This window comes from Xenopus laevis, chromosome 1S (assembly GCF_017654675.1).
Source record: "Xenopus laevis strain J_2021 chromosome 1S, Xenopus_laevis_v10.1, whole genome shotgun sequence".
NCBI classification, from domain to species: domain Eukaryota; kingdom Metazoa; phylum Chordata; class Amphibia; order Anura; family Pipidae; genus Xenopus; species Xenopus laevis.
This window is the reverse complement of record NC_054372.1, coordinates 86,268,185-86,285,194: the sequence shown is the minus strand read 5'-3', so window position 1 is coordinate 86,285,194 and position 17,010 is coordinate 86,268,185. Positions and strand designations below refer to the sequence as shown.

The 17,010-nt window shown below is 36.6% G+C and overlaps 1 protein-coding gene across 1 annotated transcript in view; it reads right to left on the bottom strand.

Moving 5' to 3' along the window:
* Positions 1-16,798, bottom strand: part of csgalnact1.S (chondroitin sulfate N-acetylgalactosaminyltransferase 1 S homeolog) — a 147,184-nt gene extending 130,386 nt beyond the window's left edge. Inside the window, exon 1 of the mRNA XM_018243555.2 lies at positions 16,094-16,798. The gene's annotated coding sequence lies outside the window, so the exon portion shown is untranslated. The remainder of the gene's footprint in view (positions 1-16,093) is intronic.
* Between the last annotated feature and the right edge of the window lie 212 nt (positions 16,799-17,010).

Below are 17,010 nucleotides of genomic sequence, written 5' to 3'. Positions count from 1 at the left end.
TAAAAAGTAAAAGACACCAGCGTTTTTTGGGACTTCTAAAAAATGTCAACTTTTTTAGAAGAAACTCCTATATACTCTATTGCACTTGCCTGGTCTGAGGTGGCCAAAAGGCAAGTCTGGCACAAGAGGTAACATTCAGTAAAATCCGCAATTTAGTGAATTAGCGTAGTTACGTCCCTTCGCCATAGCGCAACTTCGCCTGACGTAAGGGTGTGAAGCAGCACTAGCAGGGCCGGATTTACATAGCGGGAGCCCCTAGGCCTACTGCCGTTCGTCGCCCCCTGTCCCCTCCCCTTTTATTATCTGGACCGGAGCAATGGGGATTGGCGCACGGGAAATTTAAAAAAATGATCTATCTCCAGCGCGTCCCCCACTGTTTTTGAACCAATGTGGGTGTGGTTGGGCAGCATGCCGCCCCCCTAAAATCCTGCCGCCCTAGGCCCGGGCCTAGGTGGCCTTTCCACAAATCCGGGCCTGAGCACTAGAGTAGGTGGCAAAATGACGTCATGCCCTAGATCCTCGACCTTTTCACCACTGGCCACTTCAGTTGTTCCAGGGGATATACTCTTTCCTGTCAGGCTCTACTATCTCTACATGGAATCTCGTTTTTCTTAATATGCAACCCACTCTTATGGATACTTTTAGATTCAATCAAATCAAGCATTTTATCATTTCATAGCACTTACAATACACCACGAAATCCCCTCCTACTGAGATTGAACTATTATGGGCATCAAAAGACCCACCAAGTAGATCGATTTCCTATATATATATAAAAGCATATTGAATACCAAACACACACCAACTCATACTTTCAAACTTAATTGGGAAGAGGAATTTGGCCTTACAATAGAAGATGAAGAGTGGCAGAAAATGGTTAAGCTAATACATTCAACTTCGATATGTTGTAAAATACAGGAGCTGAATTACAAAATATTAAGTAAATGGTACAGGACACCGATGAGATTATATTTATAATTTACAACACATTATCACCCGCTTGCTGGAGATGTAACACGGCACAGGGCACCTTATCGCACATCTTCTGGGGATGCCCGAAACTGTCTGATTTTTGGAATAAAGTTAGGGAAATTATTAAAGTGGTCACTGACGTGGGGATACCCAATACACCCCTACACTATACTCCTAAACCGATACATATATATCGAAAATCATTAGTTCCAATTATGTTGGACATGGCAAAGGCATTAATACCTCAGAAATGGAAACAGACTACTGCTCCCTTAATTACTGAATGGCTTAACAAAATTTCAGAAATTTAAAGATTTGAACGTTATAAAACATCAACCACACAAGACACACAACGATATTCTCAAAAATGGATTTATTGGCTTAGTTTTCAAGATACAGATCAATATAAATATACAGTGCTACGCAATATGTTGGCGCTATATAAATACATGTTAATAATAATAAAAATTATATAAAGAGCTCCTACAAACATAATCCGATTCAGTGTCAATATCTAATCCCCCCTCAATCATTCATACTACATAACACACTAATTATGGAGACTGGGTGTTGGAGACCTTTCTGGTTGTGGTACCGTGTCATAAAAGGAGACTTTATAATTACCTGGCTTCATTTACCATACTTAACTCATTGGACATAAGAGGCTGCTTCACCTCCCGCTTGCACCCCCCCCCACTTATTTTTTCTTTTTTTTTCTTTTTTGGAACCACGGAGTAAAGGAGGTACCCGAAATCGAGACATAACTTGCACAGGACGTAACCTCCTCTACGGACACACTATTAATATGTCTTATATACCTTTTGGAACTGGAGAGATTTTGTATGGATGAATGGTCAAGAATACTGCCATCCAGAAACTAGACACTCATCAAAGGTATTGGAGGTATCTAGAGGATGTTACATTTGCAAAAGGAGGTTCAACTAAGTACTGATGTTATATCTGTGTTGGGGTACCCAAATATATGCACCTATCTAATTTTGTTATAATGCATATTGTATATTTTCTGTTAATCCAATAAACGTATAAACGTTATGTCACTGCTGAAATACTAATGTTTCCATAAGGCATGTTACATATTAAAAGGAAGTTGCTACTTTGAAAGCTCAGCCAATGATATACAAAACTCCAAAGAATTAAGAGGGGTTCCCAAACTTTTTCATATGTATAGATATAATTAAAATTGCCATGGAGTTGTCTTTTTCCCTACTAACCTACTTCAGTAGGCAACTACTATTCATCATACTCTGTGTGGGAGCATATAATTACTACTCAGTTAGCACTGAAAGGAGCAATTGCACCTCTAAAATATTTAAATCCTGCCGAGATGAAAACAGTGAGCTCCAGACATAATCAGATCATATAAGCAGTACAGGTACGGAATTCATTATCCAGAAACCCGTTATCCAACAAGCCCCGAATTACAGAATGGCCTTCTGCCATAACATATTATTGTGGAATTTTAGGGGAAATTCTACATTTTGGGTAAATAAAAACATGGTAGTAAAAAACACAGAAATATGTTCAAACTTTCATAACCTGCAAGATTTTGTAAAATGAACATGGTAATTAGGGGGTCACAAAAATGGGTGTGGTCAAAAAAATGTGTCCCTCTTTTTATTTACAAAATGTTGTAACAACAGCTGACTAATCTGTAGAAGATTTATTGTTCAAGATATTAAGTTGGCAAATTAAACAAACCTAAAGCTGTTGAGTGGGTCACAATATGTGTGACACCCATGACAAAATTGACATGACATTCATGTAGCTGATTTTAAACCCCACCCCCACACAATAATTATTTTATCCATGTGAAGCTCATCGTGCCCCTTTCTAAGTGCTGAAACTATGCTATTCAGTACTCTACAGGGTAAGAAGACAAGGGGGACATAAATAAAGCAATTCCAGGTTATTGCAAGAGTAATTTGGTTGCTGTGAGTGTCTAGTATGGACCAGGAAAGATTTGGTGTCCTCACAATGTGAATGAAAGCAGATTATAATACATGAATGTCACATTTAATGCATTACAGTTCATAGGACTGTAAAAATCATGGGGGTATAAAAGATCTAAGAATACTTACATGGGATTTTGACTCAGCTGGACCCTTGTATGATTTCTTTAGTTTAGCAGCTTGTTAAAGAGTTCATATTTTAATAGCTTGCTTTAGAAAAATGTGTTCAACTTGTCAATGCAAAATGATTTTGATAAATTATTCTGTTTATGCATGGGTTTATTAGGTACATAGTATAAAGGGTTGCAGATTTCTCAGGTATGAAAGAATCTGAATTTGTTTCTACAGACTATAAGAGAACACAGCAAGCTTTTATTACACCTTAAGGACACTTCCTGTGAACTATGATTTATTCACTAACCTGCATAGAGTCCCATTCATTCAACATAACCGTGCAGTGTGTGCACTGCTGTTTCATAAAGATGGCTTGTTAATTCATTTCTTGAAGATCATATTTAATGGTGCACAGAGGGCAATTTTATAAGCCCTTTGCAATGGTACAGTGTATTTTTTTTATGAAGTTGGAAGCTGCTGATAAATAATGCAGAATAATGCCTGCTAAAGAATCAGAAAATTTCTATACATTTTTTAATCCAGCATCATTTTAATAAGTACTCGTGACATTCCCTAATTATCACCGCACATAACTTTGAATTGGGATTTTAGCTAAAGGCCCACAGGCAATTTAAAAGGAGCAAGGACAAAACTTTATACAGGTAAGGGACCTGTTATCCAGAATGCACAGGAATTGCGGTTTTTCCGGATCTTTCCATAATTTAGATCTTGATACCTTAAGTCTACTAGAAAATTATTTAAACATTAAGTGGCATATTTATCAATGGTTGAATTTCAAATTTGAAAAACTTTGAAATTCGAATTCAAAAAGACCAAACGAAATTAAGTCAAAGTTTTTTTTGTCTGAATAGGCCAGTTATAGATTGAATAGGTTCAAATAAGAATCGTACGAATCGAAGTAATAGCCCATTCGATCGAATATGAATCAAAGTTTTTCCCAAAAAAACGTAGATTTTTCAAAGTCCACCAATTGACTCCAAATAGGTTCTAGGAGGTCCCCCATAGGCTAAAGCAGCAATATGGCAGGTTTTAGATGGAGAATGGTCAAAGTCGAATTTTTAAAGAGACAGTACATGATAAATTTCTATATTCGAATGTTTGAATTTTTTTCAAATTCAAATCAAATTTGGACTATTCCCTAATCGAGGTACACAAAAATAGCTTGAAATTCGAATTTTTTTAATTCGAAAATTCACCTCGACCTTTGATAAATCTGCCCCTAAATAAACCTAAATATGCTGCTTATGGCAGTACAGGTATAGGACTTGTTATGCCGAATGCTTAGAACCTTGATATTTCTAGATAAGGGATCTTTCCGTAACTTTGATTTTCATACCTTAAGTCTGCTAATAATCACAATAGTTTTGGTTTGCCGCCAATCTGGAATCCTGCACTATCTGTATGTAGCATTTACTGGTCTTCTGCATGAAAGCTTGTATTACAAAGTTACTGCTTACATATCAAGGCAACGTGTTCTGCTAAAAACTATTTTCAAAGTCATCAGCTAATCTCATCAGGGCAACAGCTGCACCACTTGTGCTGATTTCAATCACAAATTCTACTATATAAAACCACATCTTGTTTCAGAGTAATTATCCAGAAGTTTATAGTTGTTATATGATCCTTCCGAGAATCGAAACCAATACATACTTGCAAAAATGAAAATGAATCAATTTTGCACACTCAGGATAATATGTGGATGGCTCTACAGTTGCTTACTTACCATGATATATTAAACCTGCTTATGAAGCAATATGTGCAGAAGCTTTTAAAAAAAATGAATTTTTATTTAAGCTATGAAAAAAAGTGGTTTTGTTAAACAAGCAACAAAGCATTACCCAAATAAGGAAATATAGCTGTAGATTCTTGACAGTTTGAAGGTGATAGATGATGTTTTATTTAATGGAGCTGATTAAAGAATGGTGATGTCAAGTAAGGGACATTTAGAATGTGAAAAAAGTCATGGCTGACATCACAGCCAGTATATATAAATTTAACATTAATCATTATTAAGCAATTTTCCTTGTACAATATAGCACAGAGATGTGCCCTATCTCTACAATAACATCACTACTGATGTACTGTATGTGGATATGTGTTCTTTCCAGGATTCTTCCAGTTCAGATTTGTAAAGCTGTTAGACTGGCAGAGCCCACCTACTTATTCTAATCTGGTGCAGGATGGTGCTACAATGAGAGACACTCAATGCTGGGGTGTCAGGTAAAGGTGTCACAGTTATATGCACACAGTCACACACCTATGGAAACCACATCTTCTGGACCACTAGACTCTGTCTCTGTGTCATTAAGATATGTATTTTTGGATTCTTGTTGGGGGATTATAATATAATAAAATGGAATTTGATAAAGAATGGTGTTGATACACACTCTAAGAGAATAGCAGTGTCGTCAAGACTACATAAAGCATTTGTTTTTTTTAGAATAAAAATTCAATCAATAAGTCAGGCTGGACATGAGCATATAAATACACTCCCAATGAATGTGCCAACTGGTTCAAAATGTAGTCTTTTACAATTATTTTCTGATAGTACTCTACTTTACAATATCTAGTAGGGGTAAGTCTATAGCAACTTAAAAGCACACCAAGGGGCAGATTTACTAAGCTCGAGTGAATGGTTCGAATGTCAAAAAGTTTGAATTTCAAAGTAAATTTTTGGGTACTTCGACTGTCGAATAGGCTATATTCGACCATTCGATTTCGATTAGAATGATTCGAAGTAAAATTGTTTGACTATTTGACCATTTGATAATCTAAGTACTGTCTCTTTAAAAAAAACTTCGACTTCATACTTCGCCAAATTAAAGTTACAATGTTGCAATGTTAGCCTATGGGGACCTTCCACAGCACTTTTCTAAGTTTTTTTTGGTCGAATAGAAATCCTTCGATCGAATGATTTTTATTCTACTGCAGGATTGCCAAATTTTTGAGAAAACGTAGAATTCGATATTAGAATTCAAAGTTTTTTAATTCGATGGTCGAATTTCGAAGTTTTTTGTACTTCGAAATTCAACCCTTAGTAAATCTGCCCCCAAGTGTCATTTTTTGTGCTTTGGTAAAGCAGTCCTGTTATTCCTTAGTTGTCCATTGTAATATTCTCAAATTTTTAGAGCCTTTTAGATTCACAGATCCAGCTGTTTGGAAAGCATGGCAGGAAATGACTCACTTATTATAGCAATGCAACCAAAAAGTGCCTGGCTAGGCTCTGTTAATATTTTCTAAAAGTCTCTACAATATAGAAAATAATGTTTTGCAATTATATGTGCATACAGAAGCTTACAATTATATTATTCTTTTGATCTCATCTAAAATACCATTTTTGAAGTTCAGTTCTAAGTTACACGTAGAAATGAGAAGACATACTGTAATTATGTCCATGTAGCTGTAAGTTTTGATATTTATGCCTTGAGCCTTGTTTGTGTTTCATGGCAGAGGACTGCATACTTACTAAAAGCATCTGAACACAAGATATGCAAATATCAAAATGGTGGAATCCATTCATTACAAAAATCATTATATGGCATACACACTTTATAAAAGATTTTAAACGAAATATATGCATGCTCCAGAACATTGAATTCCTCAAAAAAATGTGATATAGAAATATATTTGTATCCTATATTGATATAAATCACCTTGTTAGAGTAAAAGAAATATAAAATGTATTCATTTAAATAGCAGAAAAAAATATCTACATATGCAATAAATCACTCACCGACAAATGCTATGAAGACGCCTAAGCTGTTGAAGCAAAGACAAAATGAATTATTAAATCCCAGTTTTGTTCTTACAGCAATAGAAATAATTTCATGACACAGTCATTCATTTTTGTGTGTTAATGCGAGATAACAGATGCTGCACTAGAAATCATAAACCGATACAACTTGTAATTCAATAGTGACATTTAAATTAACGTAAATTTTATATAGCTGACAATGTATGGAAGCCAATTATAAAGTATTATAAAGTATAAATTTCAGGTTCAAGGTTCAACTAGAAAGATATTTCAAAGCAGACATCGACATGGTAGAAATATGAGATAGAGGTGTCTTGCTCAAATGAGCCCGGTACACTGCAATATGATAATATAAATTAAAGCTGCCTAACAGAGGCCTGTAGTCTGAACCTGACAATCCAAATGATCTCTAGGACCAATCAGTCCTGCCCAAGGAATGAATAGATTTCTCTTTGTGACATCAGTGTTTTATTTTAACCTGTTTGTTTTAACTTGTAAATATTAAATCACTGTCCCTCTACATGGGCCTTCTGCTAAAGAAACAATAATGCTATACAAGCTATGTAAAACATTCTCCTTAAGCTATTTAAAATGTTTCTTTCAAATCACTGCTATAATTGCAAAAACTATATACATCATTAAAAAATAGGTAAATCAGAGGCAAAAGTTAGGGAGTGCAACGAGGCCCTGTACTTGCTATGATAACATCACACAACATACTGTTTTTCTGCAAAGGCTTTTCCTCATCGTTCACTCGACAAGTGCAATAAGAAGCAAAATGCCATGGAAATCTGTAGCAATAAATATAAAGGTTATATGCAGCAATAAAACTCTTGGCATGAGTTGCCTTTGTAGATTAGATTTTTACTTAAATATCAGGCTAGTAGCAAAACAATATAGTCTATGGCAAATGTGTGTATATGCATCTAAAGAATTTTTTTTGCTTGGAGACAGTTCTGACTTACTCACAAGTTTTCCAATATACTTTAATGGGAGCTCCCAGACTATCAAAACAACTGTATATGCAATTTGTTCTACAGTTGACAAATTGTCTTGGTGGATTTTTAAAGTTTTGCTTTAAATATCTAGATATACAAGAGTAAAATGGCTACCTTCTGTAACTATTCTTCCATTCCCAGCATATTTTAAGCTTTGACTATGTGATGTAGAATGCTAGGGGTTTAGGGCTGCAAACATTCCCTGCTTCAGAAATCAGACAGGGGGCGGGCAGATTAAATTGGTGGTGGCGTGACAATACCAGGGGACAAAGTGATTACATGTTGGTGCAGGATGATCAAATTAGGGAGTGGGTAATAACATGGTGGGTGTCATTAGTGTATTTCAGAAGCCCCAGAACATGCTTTAAACTTTGAATATGTTTTGTAGATTGCTGGGTGTTTAAGATTGCATCTTTTACCTGCTTCAGTAACTTAACAGGTGGTGGGCAAATTACATTAAAGGGGCAGGGGAAAGGGTGAAGATATTTAGGTAGCGGGATGATGACATTTAGGGGTTGGCAAACAACTTGTTGGGGTGGATTGATGTATTTACAAAGTCCCAAAGTTCTAAAAATAGACTGGCAGTCTTGAACCGGACTGCCAATGTGAAAATCAGAATTCCTGACTCAAACTCTGACAGGTGGCAACCCTATGGGAGTTGTAGTCTAGCAACACATAAGTACTCATTATTAAGAAACCTAGAAAAATTGCTATAGTGATCACCCAAAAGCACTGTTCCAAACCTCTTCCAGAAGACTTTTGGCCAAAAAACAAGCAATTCTCCATTTTCAGGCTGCTTTCAGGCAATTGTTTTAAAGGGCAATGGAAGGCAATATCAGGAAAGTTAAAGTTGCAACAAACAGAATGACTGAAATGACCCCTATTTATAAATTGTAAATTCCCCTTTTACTTTAACCAACATTTTATTAGTCTTTAGACAATCTGTGCCAAAAATTAAATGTGTACACTGCAATGGCTTTGACTAATGTTCATTTATGACTTGCAAGACCCTTTAAAGGGGTTGTTCACCTTTGAGTTAACTTTTAGTATGATGTAGATGAGACAATTTGCAATTGGTTTTCACTTTTTTATTATTTGTGTTTTTTGAGTTATTACGCTTTTGATTCAGCAGCATTCCAGTTTACAATGTCAGTAGTGATGGGTGAATTTGAATTATGCTTCGCCACAAATTTCGCAGGGAAATTTGCAAAACTGGAGAAAAATTTCCGATTTTGATGAACCGCCGCCGACATCGAAAAAACTTTGACACCGGCGTCGAAATCACCGGCAAATTTTTGCCAGCGAATTTTCACAGTAAATTCACAAATTTATTTGCCGGCGGTGAAAGGGGCAAATTCGCTGTGAATTCGGGCCTGGCGAATAAATTTGCCCATCACTAAATGTCAGCAAACTGCTAGCTAGGGTCCAAATTACCCTAGCAACCATGCATTGATTTGAATGAGACTATGGAATATTTATAGGGGAGGGTCGGAACAGAAAGATGAGTAATAAAAAGTAGCAATAACAATAAATTTGTAGCTTTACAGAGTCTGGAGAAGAAAGCAAATCATTCATAAACTATAAAAAATAAACCATAAAGATCAATTGAAATGTTACATAGAATTGGCCATTCTATATAAGATACTAAAAGTTAACCTGAAGGTGAACCACTCCGTTAAGGAAAGAACTGTAGATTTCTGGCCAAAAAAGTGCCATAGTAAAGAAAGAATGTGAACATTTGACAAATAGTTTGCAGGTAATATAGAAAATTCTACTGATGAGAAATATTTAATTTTACTGAATTGCTGTGCCTTTAAAGCAGTTATTTTAAAGCTTAAACCATAGTTATAAAGCAGGCTCATAAAGTAGCACTGTACTGGATGTGTTGTTGTATTTCTTGGCTTGGTTACATTTTCCATCTTGTCATCCCAAAGAGGTCAAGGAAACCCAAACAATTTGCACTACTTATTTGTTAAAAAGTGGAAAGCATCCAATTGAGTACAGTATTTTACTGTCTTTTTTATTCGCTTAGTTTTCTTCACAAAAGAATATAAACAACACGGTTGCCATCTAATGATACAATTATGTGACATAAGTTTACCCAACTGTTTTGATACTGAGTAGAATCTTTGTTATTCAGTGAGCATGAGAACTTTAAAGAAGGTCATGTAAAGGGACAGTATCATATGAAAACAAAGGTTTTAATTAGCTTTTTATTCAGGGGATTCATTTTTTCTAAGCAACTTTTCAGTTGGTTGTCAGTCTATTTTTTATGTTTTTGTTTTATTAATTAGTCTTATTGTTCTGCTTCTTTCCAGAATGCAATTGCAAATGTTATCTGGTTGTTATGGTCATTAAATCCAGATTGTGAGTTTGGCTTTTCATTTATAGTTATTAATTTATTGCTTAGCTTTTTTTAAGGCACTGTTCATCTTCAATTCTAATTTCAAACCTGCTCTCTGGTTGTTCAGTTAATTAACCCCTAGCAAACATATAGTGGTTTAAATTCCAAGCCATAGTTTAGTTATTTACTAAAACCCAAATTTTTCTGTTCAGGGCTTTAAAGAGGAAAACACATTTTTTCATGGGAATAAAAATCGAATTCTTCAAGATTTATTTTACCCAGCTGCTAAAAGTCTGAATCCGAAAAATACTCCATCTCAAACCTGCTGAGGTCATGTAGAAGTCAATGGTATTAGTCCTGTTTACAATTGGAAGATATCATGATCTGTGCTGGATTTTGGATGGTCAGTTTGAATATGTGGCCTACATAAACCACAATGGCCTAGTGAGGCAGAAAATTAAGCAATAATATGAAAATAGTGTGCCTATACATATCTGAATACATGTCAGTTAGGATAAATGCTTGATACTTGACAAAACTGGATCTTACATGGAAGGCACGCAGCTCCAGGGTGAAACAAGAAGTTGAAAATTTAAATTACAACAGTTAAAAATAAACAGTCAAAAAAAATGTAAAACGTTTTTTTTTTTCTGCTGAACGATTAGAAAACAACAGAAGTGGAAACTTCTGAACTACCCTTGCTATCAGACAAGAAGGTGTGCCCTGACGTTGAGAAGGGTGGTTAACCTATTATTTTTAACAGACTTAAAATAGTAAGCACAATATTGAGCAAATATTAATACTTATTTCCATGTTTGAAATACTTATTCTACAAGTCAACCATGAAATTTAGCTTAAGCCCTGTAAAATGTATTTCAGCCAAAACAGAGATAGGCAATTGTACCTATAGCCAACTTTACCATCTGGTTAAATGTTAGAAAAAAATTGAAATTACATATTTCATCTCAGTTTAAAAAACAAAAATATGCAGTGCAAAGCCCATATACATACCTCCGAACATTTTGGAAATATAAAGAGGGATGCAAAGATTTTTGGCGCAAAGTGCAGCAAAAAATTTTGACCATGCCCGTTTTGTGGCCACACCCCCTAATTATCATGTCCCTTTTACAAAATTTGGTAGGTTATGAAAGTTTGAACACATTTCTGTTGTTTTTATGTGTTATTACAGTTTTGCTAATGAAGGTGAATTGTCCTTTAAACTAAGTTCTCCCAAGAGACCTGCTTATTGTTACAAAAATATCTTAAATTGATACAAAAAAATTAAATTGTTACAAATGTATCAAAGTGCATCTGCCACATATTCTGGGCTCTCTGCCAAAAGCCTTTTTCTGGCTGTTCAGTGCAGGAGATCAAAGAGAAAGTCGAACATTTCAGTAAAAACACGACACGTGGCTTGAGCTGTCAAAATCGTGACTGTCCCGCAAAAACAGACAGTTGGGAGGTATGCATATATATTCCCATATATAACTATGATTTAACCAAGGACATTTCCTTGCCAAAGGACCCCTTGTGATACTGACTGAATGAGCTCTCTGTGCAAGGAAGCTGTACAGTATATTGTTGTTAGTTATGTATACCCTAAGGATACTCAGGTTCTGAATATATTTCTCTAAACTTTATACTAGAGAAGATGACAGAAGATTACCTTTCTATCAGTTTCATCTGATCAGCGAGAGATCAGCACAGCATAGATTTTCCCTTAACTTTGTGCTAGAAAAGAAGACAGACGTTACATGTCCCATCAGCTTTATCTTTCTTTTTAATCTTTGTCTGTGTGCAGTTTACTGATCTACAGTATGTGGGTGCCTGTTACTTGTTTCTATGAAGTATGTTTATACACTAACTTGTTCTTTGTACTAACCACTAGTGTTATATTCTGAATTTCTGGTGTCTGATTTCTGGCTTGGTGTATACCAATGTTTCCTTTTGTTTCATGTTATGATTCATGGTCTGTGACCCCCACTACCTTTTTGACTCACCCTTCCTGGAACTGATTTTCAGGTTCACACAGTTCTGCAGTGCTCTAAGGGCTGTTTCATACGTATCTGTATGCCATACTAACTACTGGTTCATATATTCTTGGAATACCACACTTCATACTTGTCTTCTGGGCACACTTACATTAGTATTATACACAGCTTATACTCCAGGAAATGGCAGGGCAGAAAATGACATTATGGGAAGGCCAATGACATGATGGAGAGGGTCAGTCACATTATGGGGCAGATCCTGAGTGGTATTCTGTTCTATAAGACCACATTAGTTATTGATGGCACCAGTCAATGGTTTCTTTTCTTAAAATGCCTTTATTAGGACATGGGCTCTGACCCCAAACAATTGGCACATTGTAACATGGCAAAGTACATTAAAGGGGAAACTGGGGTGATTGAGAGGCTGAACTAGAGGATATTACACATTAACCTGCAAGTACATTGATGGTAAATTTGCCATACAGGCCATAGTCTTGGCTGTATTTTACTGGTTAGAGGCTGGTTTCAGCTATAGATTTTTGGTCAAATCCAGAAAATTCTTGTTTCTTTATTGTAAAAACAATTATTTAATAAGGCTGGCAAGCATGTTGATGCTGTATTTCTTTAGTACTCCTGGATTAGAGCTATGTCATGTAACATTGGGGTAGGACTCTTATCTAGGATCTATCACATATCATATGCAGAAAAGAAGCTCCTAAAGTTATAAATCATTGGGCCAAATCAGCTGTGATCCTACTCACATACTCAAATATTGTAAAAGGGCCCATGGTTTAACAGACTTCAAAACTTCAGCAATGTCAAAATTAAAAAAAATACGTAGGCATGCCTGCAATAACTTATCCTTGAACTAACCCAAACATCACCTCCTTCCCTGTAAGTCCCACCCCATTACAGGTAGGACTAGGATTGTCTTAAAGAAACCGTTATGTGTAAAAATAAAACTGGCTAAATAGATAGGCTGTGCAAAATTTAGGGATGCACCGAATCCACTATTTTGGATTCTGCCGAACCCCTGAATCCTTCACGAAAGATTCGGCCGAATACCGAACCAAATCCTAATTTGCATATGTAAATTAATGGTGGGAAGGGGAAAAATTTACTTCCTTGTTTTGTGATTTCCCTCCCCGCCCCTAATTTGCATATGCAAATCAGGATTCGGATTCAGTTCGGCTGGGCAGAAGGATTCGGCCGAATCCTGCTGAAAAAGGCTGAATCCTGGCCGAATCCCAAACCGAATCCTGGATTCGGTGCATCCCTAGCAAAATTAAATACATGTTTCTAATATAGTTAGTTAGCAACAATGTTATCTATAAAGGATGGTTTTGCACAGCCTATCTATTTACCCAGTTTTATTTTTACACTGAACAATTGCTTTAAAGGAGAAGGAAAGGTTAAAACTAAGTAAGCCTTATCAGAAAGGTCCATCTAAATATACCAGTAAACCCCCAAAGTAATGTTGCTCTGAGTCCCCTGTCAAAAGAAATACTGCATTTCTTTCCTTCTATTGTGTACACATGGGCTTGTGTATCAGACTTCCTGCCTTCAGCTTAAACCTCATTGCCCTGGGCAAGAGCATGCTCAGTTTGCTCCTCTCCCCCACCCCTCCCTTCTCTACTGTAATCTGAGCCCAGAGCAGGGAGAGACTCAGGCAGGAAGTGATGTCACACCACATTAATACTGCAGCTCCTATTCTAAACAAACAGAGAGTTTCTAGAGCTTTTTACTCAGGAATGGTAAAACATTCTACAGAATAAATATAGCATTCTAGCTTGCACTATTGCAGCTAATCTATTGGCAATAAAATGCCTCCGTAGCTTTCCTTCTCCTTTAAGAAACTAGGTCATCTGAATGGCATACCTTCATAACTGAGGTATTTGTCTTCCACCTTGGTATTATACACACTCCCTTTTAAAGGACAAAGAAACATGAAGTCTCTGAAAGGTGACAATTTGTTAGAACCATTGAGTGAATTTAAAAATTTACTGCTCCACTCAAATTCTTTTTGAACAAACATTTTCTAACACATTTGGGGTCTGCACTGGTGTCAAGTCTGACATAAAGTAGAGGATTCATGGGCAAATGAGGATAGAGGAAGATGGATACCACCTGCCCTGCCATAAATGACCCAGGGCTTCTTTTTTAAAGAAGTACAGGGCCTGTCTGGGATATGAGGTAAGCAATTAAAGTTACTGAAAGGGGAGCTTAACAAGGTGGGCCTGTGACTTTATGTTTCATTGTACTTTAAAAATGTGATAAGAAACTTTAATGAAGTTCAGCTACAGAGTTTCTTGTTGAGAGAGTTTAAACATTATTATGGTAAAGCAATACAAGGTTCTCTTATATTACAAATTTTCTCGTTATAATTGAAGGTTTCATTTGTCAATATATTGCAAAGGAAAAAAATGGTTTTGTTAGTGGCATTAATATGATCAATGGATGATAAGAAAAGGCAAAAGGAACAAGGATTACCCCATGAAAGAGTGCTGAATAAACAGGGTTGCTGAGAATGCCATCAGTACAGTACTATCTGTAAATGGAGGAGCAAGGCCAGGGTTTGGGTGTAAAAACAATTTACACAGCTAAAAGCACTCCTAGGTCTACAATAGAAATGTAATTAAGATATTAAGCATAAGCCGTGCTTTTGTAATGGAGCCCTTTGGTTGTATACCTCCACCTTGAGCTGTAGGTCTGGGGCATGAGCACCCAACCCCCACATATTACTGGTGAGATAACCCTTTTAGGTTTTTACATTGGGACTTTTTTCAGGTGTATCTCTATTACCTAGATGCTCCCACAAAACAAGAATCACAATGTAGCACTATATTCCATCAAATTTAAAGACACTGCATTTCATAATGAGGCAATACATACTTTTGGTGGAATGTAATAAAATACATACTTTTGGTGGAATGTAATAAAAGCAATTTGCAACAAGTCTAGTAAACCCCCACAACAAAAGAAATGATTTACCAGAAAAAAAATGCTGCTTTCATGTGAATTTACATACAAAGCAGATATTAGCACAAATCCTTCATTTCTAATACCAAGTTCTACTAGTCAACAGAGAGACCATTTGTGAGACCTTTATAAACTATTCATGATTAATGTCATATCACCAATTTCACTTATTTATTTATACTACCTATTTTAATACAAGCAACAGACTTTAGGCAGTTGAAGGATAGAAAAACATGCTTATTATTTTAGATGTAAGCCATTTCCCAGGAATGATTAGTTGTCTGTGTGTACGATACACTGCTCAGGATGCATCTATGATAATATATCAATAATATATTACATAAATAGCAACAAAACTCTGTCATCTGGTTATGCAGGAACATATTCCTTTCCTCATTAAGCAGGTAGGATGGGTGTGTTGGAAAGTATTACAAGGGATTATGCAAAACAACTGAACTGTCAGAGAAGGTGACAAAGGAAACCCCTGATTTCACCCTTGGAGCTCTAAACAGGTGGCAGATTTATCTGGCAGTTGCAGAGCTGAAATACAAAGCATAACTATTTTGCTTCCTATAAATAAACATTTCATCAGCATGGTGTGTTCTCAAGCAGTTGTTAATTCCTGCATCTGCCCAATTCCCTTCAGTGGATGGGTACCACTGGCAACCCTGATGTCTGCTGCAGAAACTGAATAGAACATGACATTCATATGACCACCATTCTGGGCTGCAAAGGAATGCGCAATATCTGATAGCCTAACTGCTGAAATGAATTCAATCACATACTGTTACTAGAAGAACAATACAATAGCCAACCTGTCGTAAAGTACAAATCCCACAATCATTTGCTTTGGATACTGAAAGTTGTAATCTTTCATCGGCTGTGGGTGAAAGAAGGACAGAAGCAGATTGTAAAACAGTAAAGGTAGCATGGAATTCGGGCTTATTTACCTGCTGTTGCGGTGTTAGTTGCGGGTCTCGGGGAGATCTCTTGTGTTAAAGTTCCTGTGAAGTTCCTGTAGTCCGACAGGTTCGATCCGCACAACTCGCAGGGAGACGCTGTTCGTACAGTAGCAGCGAATATGGAGCACTTCTGGGTCTGCCCCAGACACTGGGCGGACACGCGGTGTTTGCTAATGAATAGCAGTTAAACTTTCTTCTCGTTCTCCCATCTAAAAGCTCTACAAGCTGCTGAGCAAGTGAAGGTGAGGGAACGCGCCTTTTCACCAACCCAGCAGAAGTGGTTAAGTGGCGAATGTGCAATCGTGCCTTCACAGCAAGGAGCGAAATCACACAACGGGCTCAATAACCATTAGAAAATAAGGTGTGAGTCGGGTTATGTCTGTCTTCCCTAGTAGCCACCGTTTATTTTTGTTCTCATCTCAGCGTCTTGTGGAAACAGGTTAAAGCCGAACGAACGCTGCAGCAGCGCCACCTTGAGGTGAAATCGTAAGTGCTCAAACACTGACACGATTGTACCGCAGCACAGGAAAGTCCATTCATACAAAAAGTGCCCTGTGACTAACGTTTCATTGCACTTTAAATATGACAGGAAACTTTGATGACTTTCAGCTATAGAGTTTCTTGTTACATTAACATAGTAACACGGTAGATTAGGTTGAAAAACGAAATTTGGCCATAAAGTTCAACCTTTAATCTATATATAATCTGCCTAATTGCTAGATGATCCAGAGGCAAAACGCCCCATCTGAAGCCTCTCCAATTTGCCTCAGAGGGTGAAAAAAATTCCTTCCTGTCTCCAAGATGTACTATGAGCTATCTCCAATAACCCTTTATTCCCTCACTTGCTAAAAAGCCATCCAACCCCTTTTTAAAGCTACTGCGTATCTTGACAGCGCTATATAAAT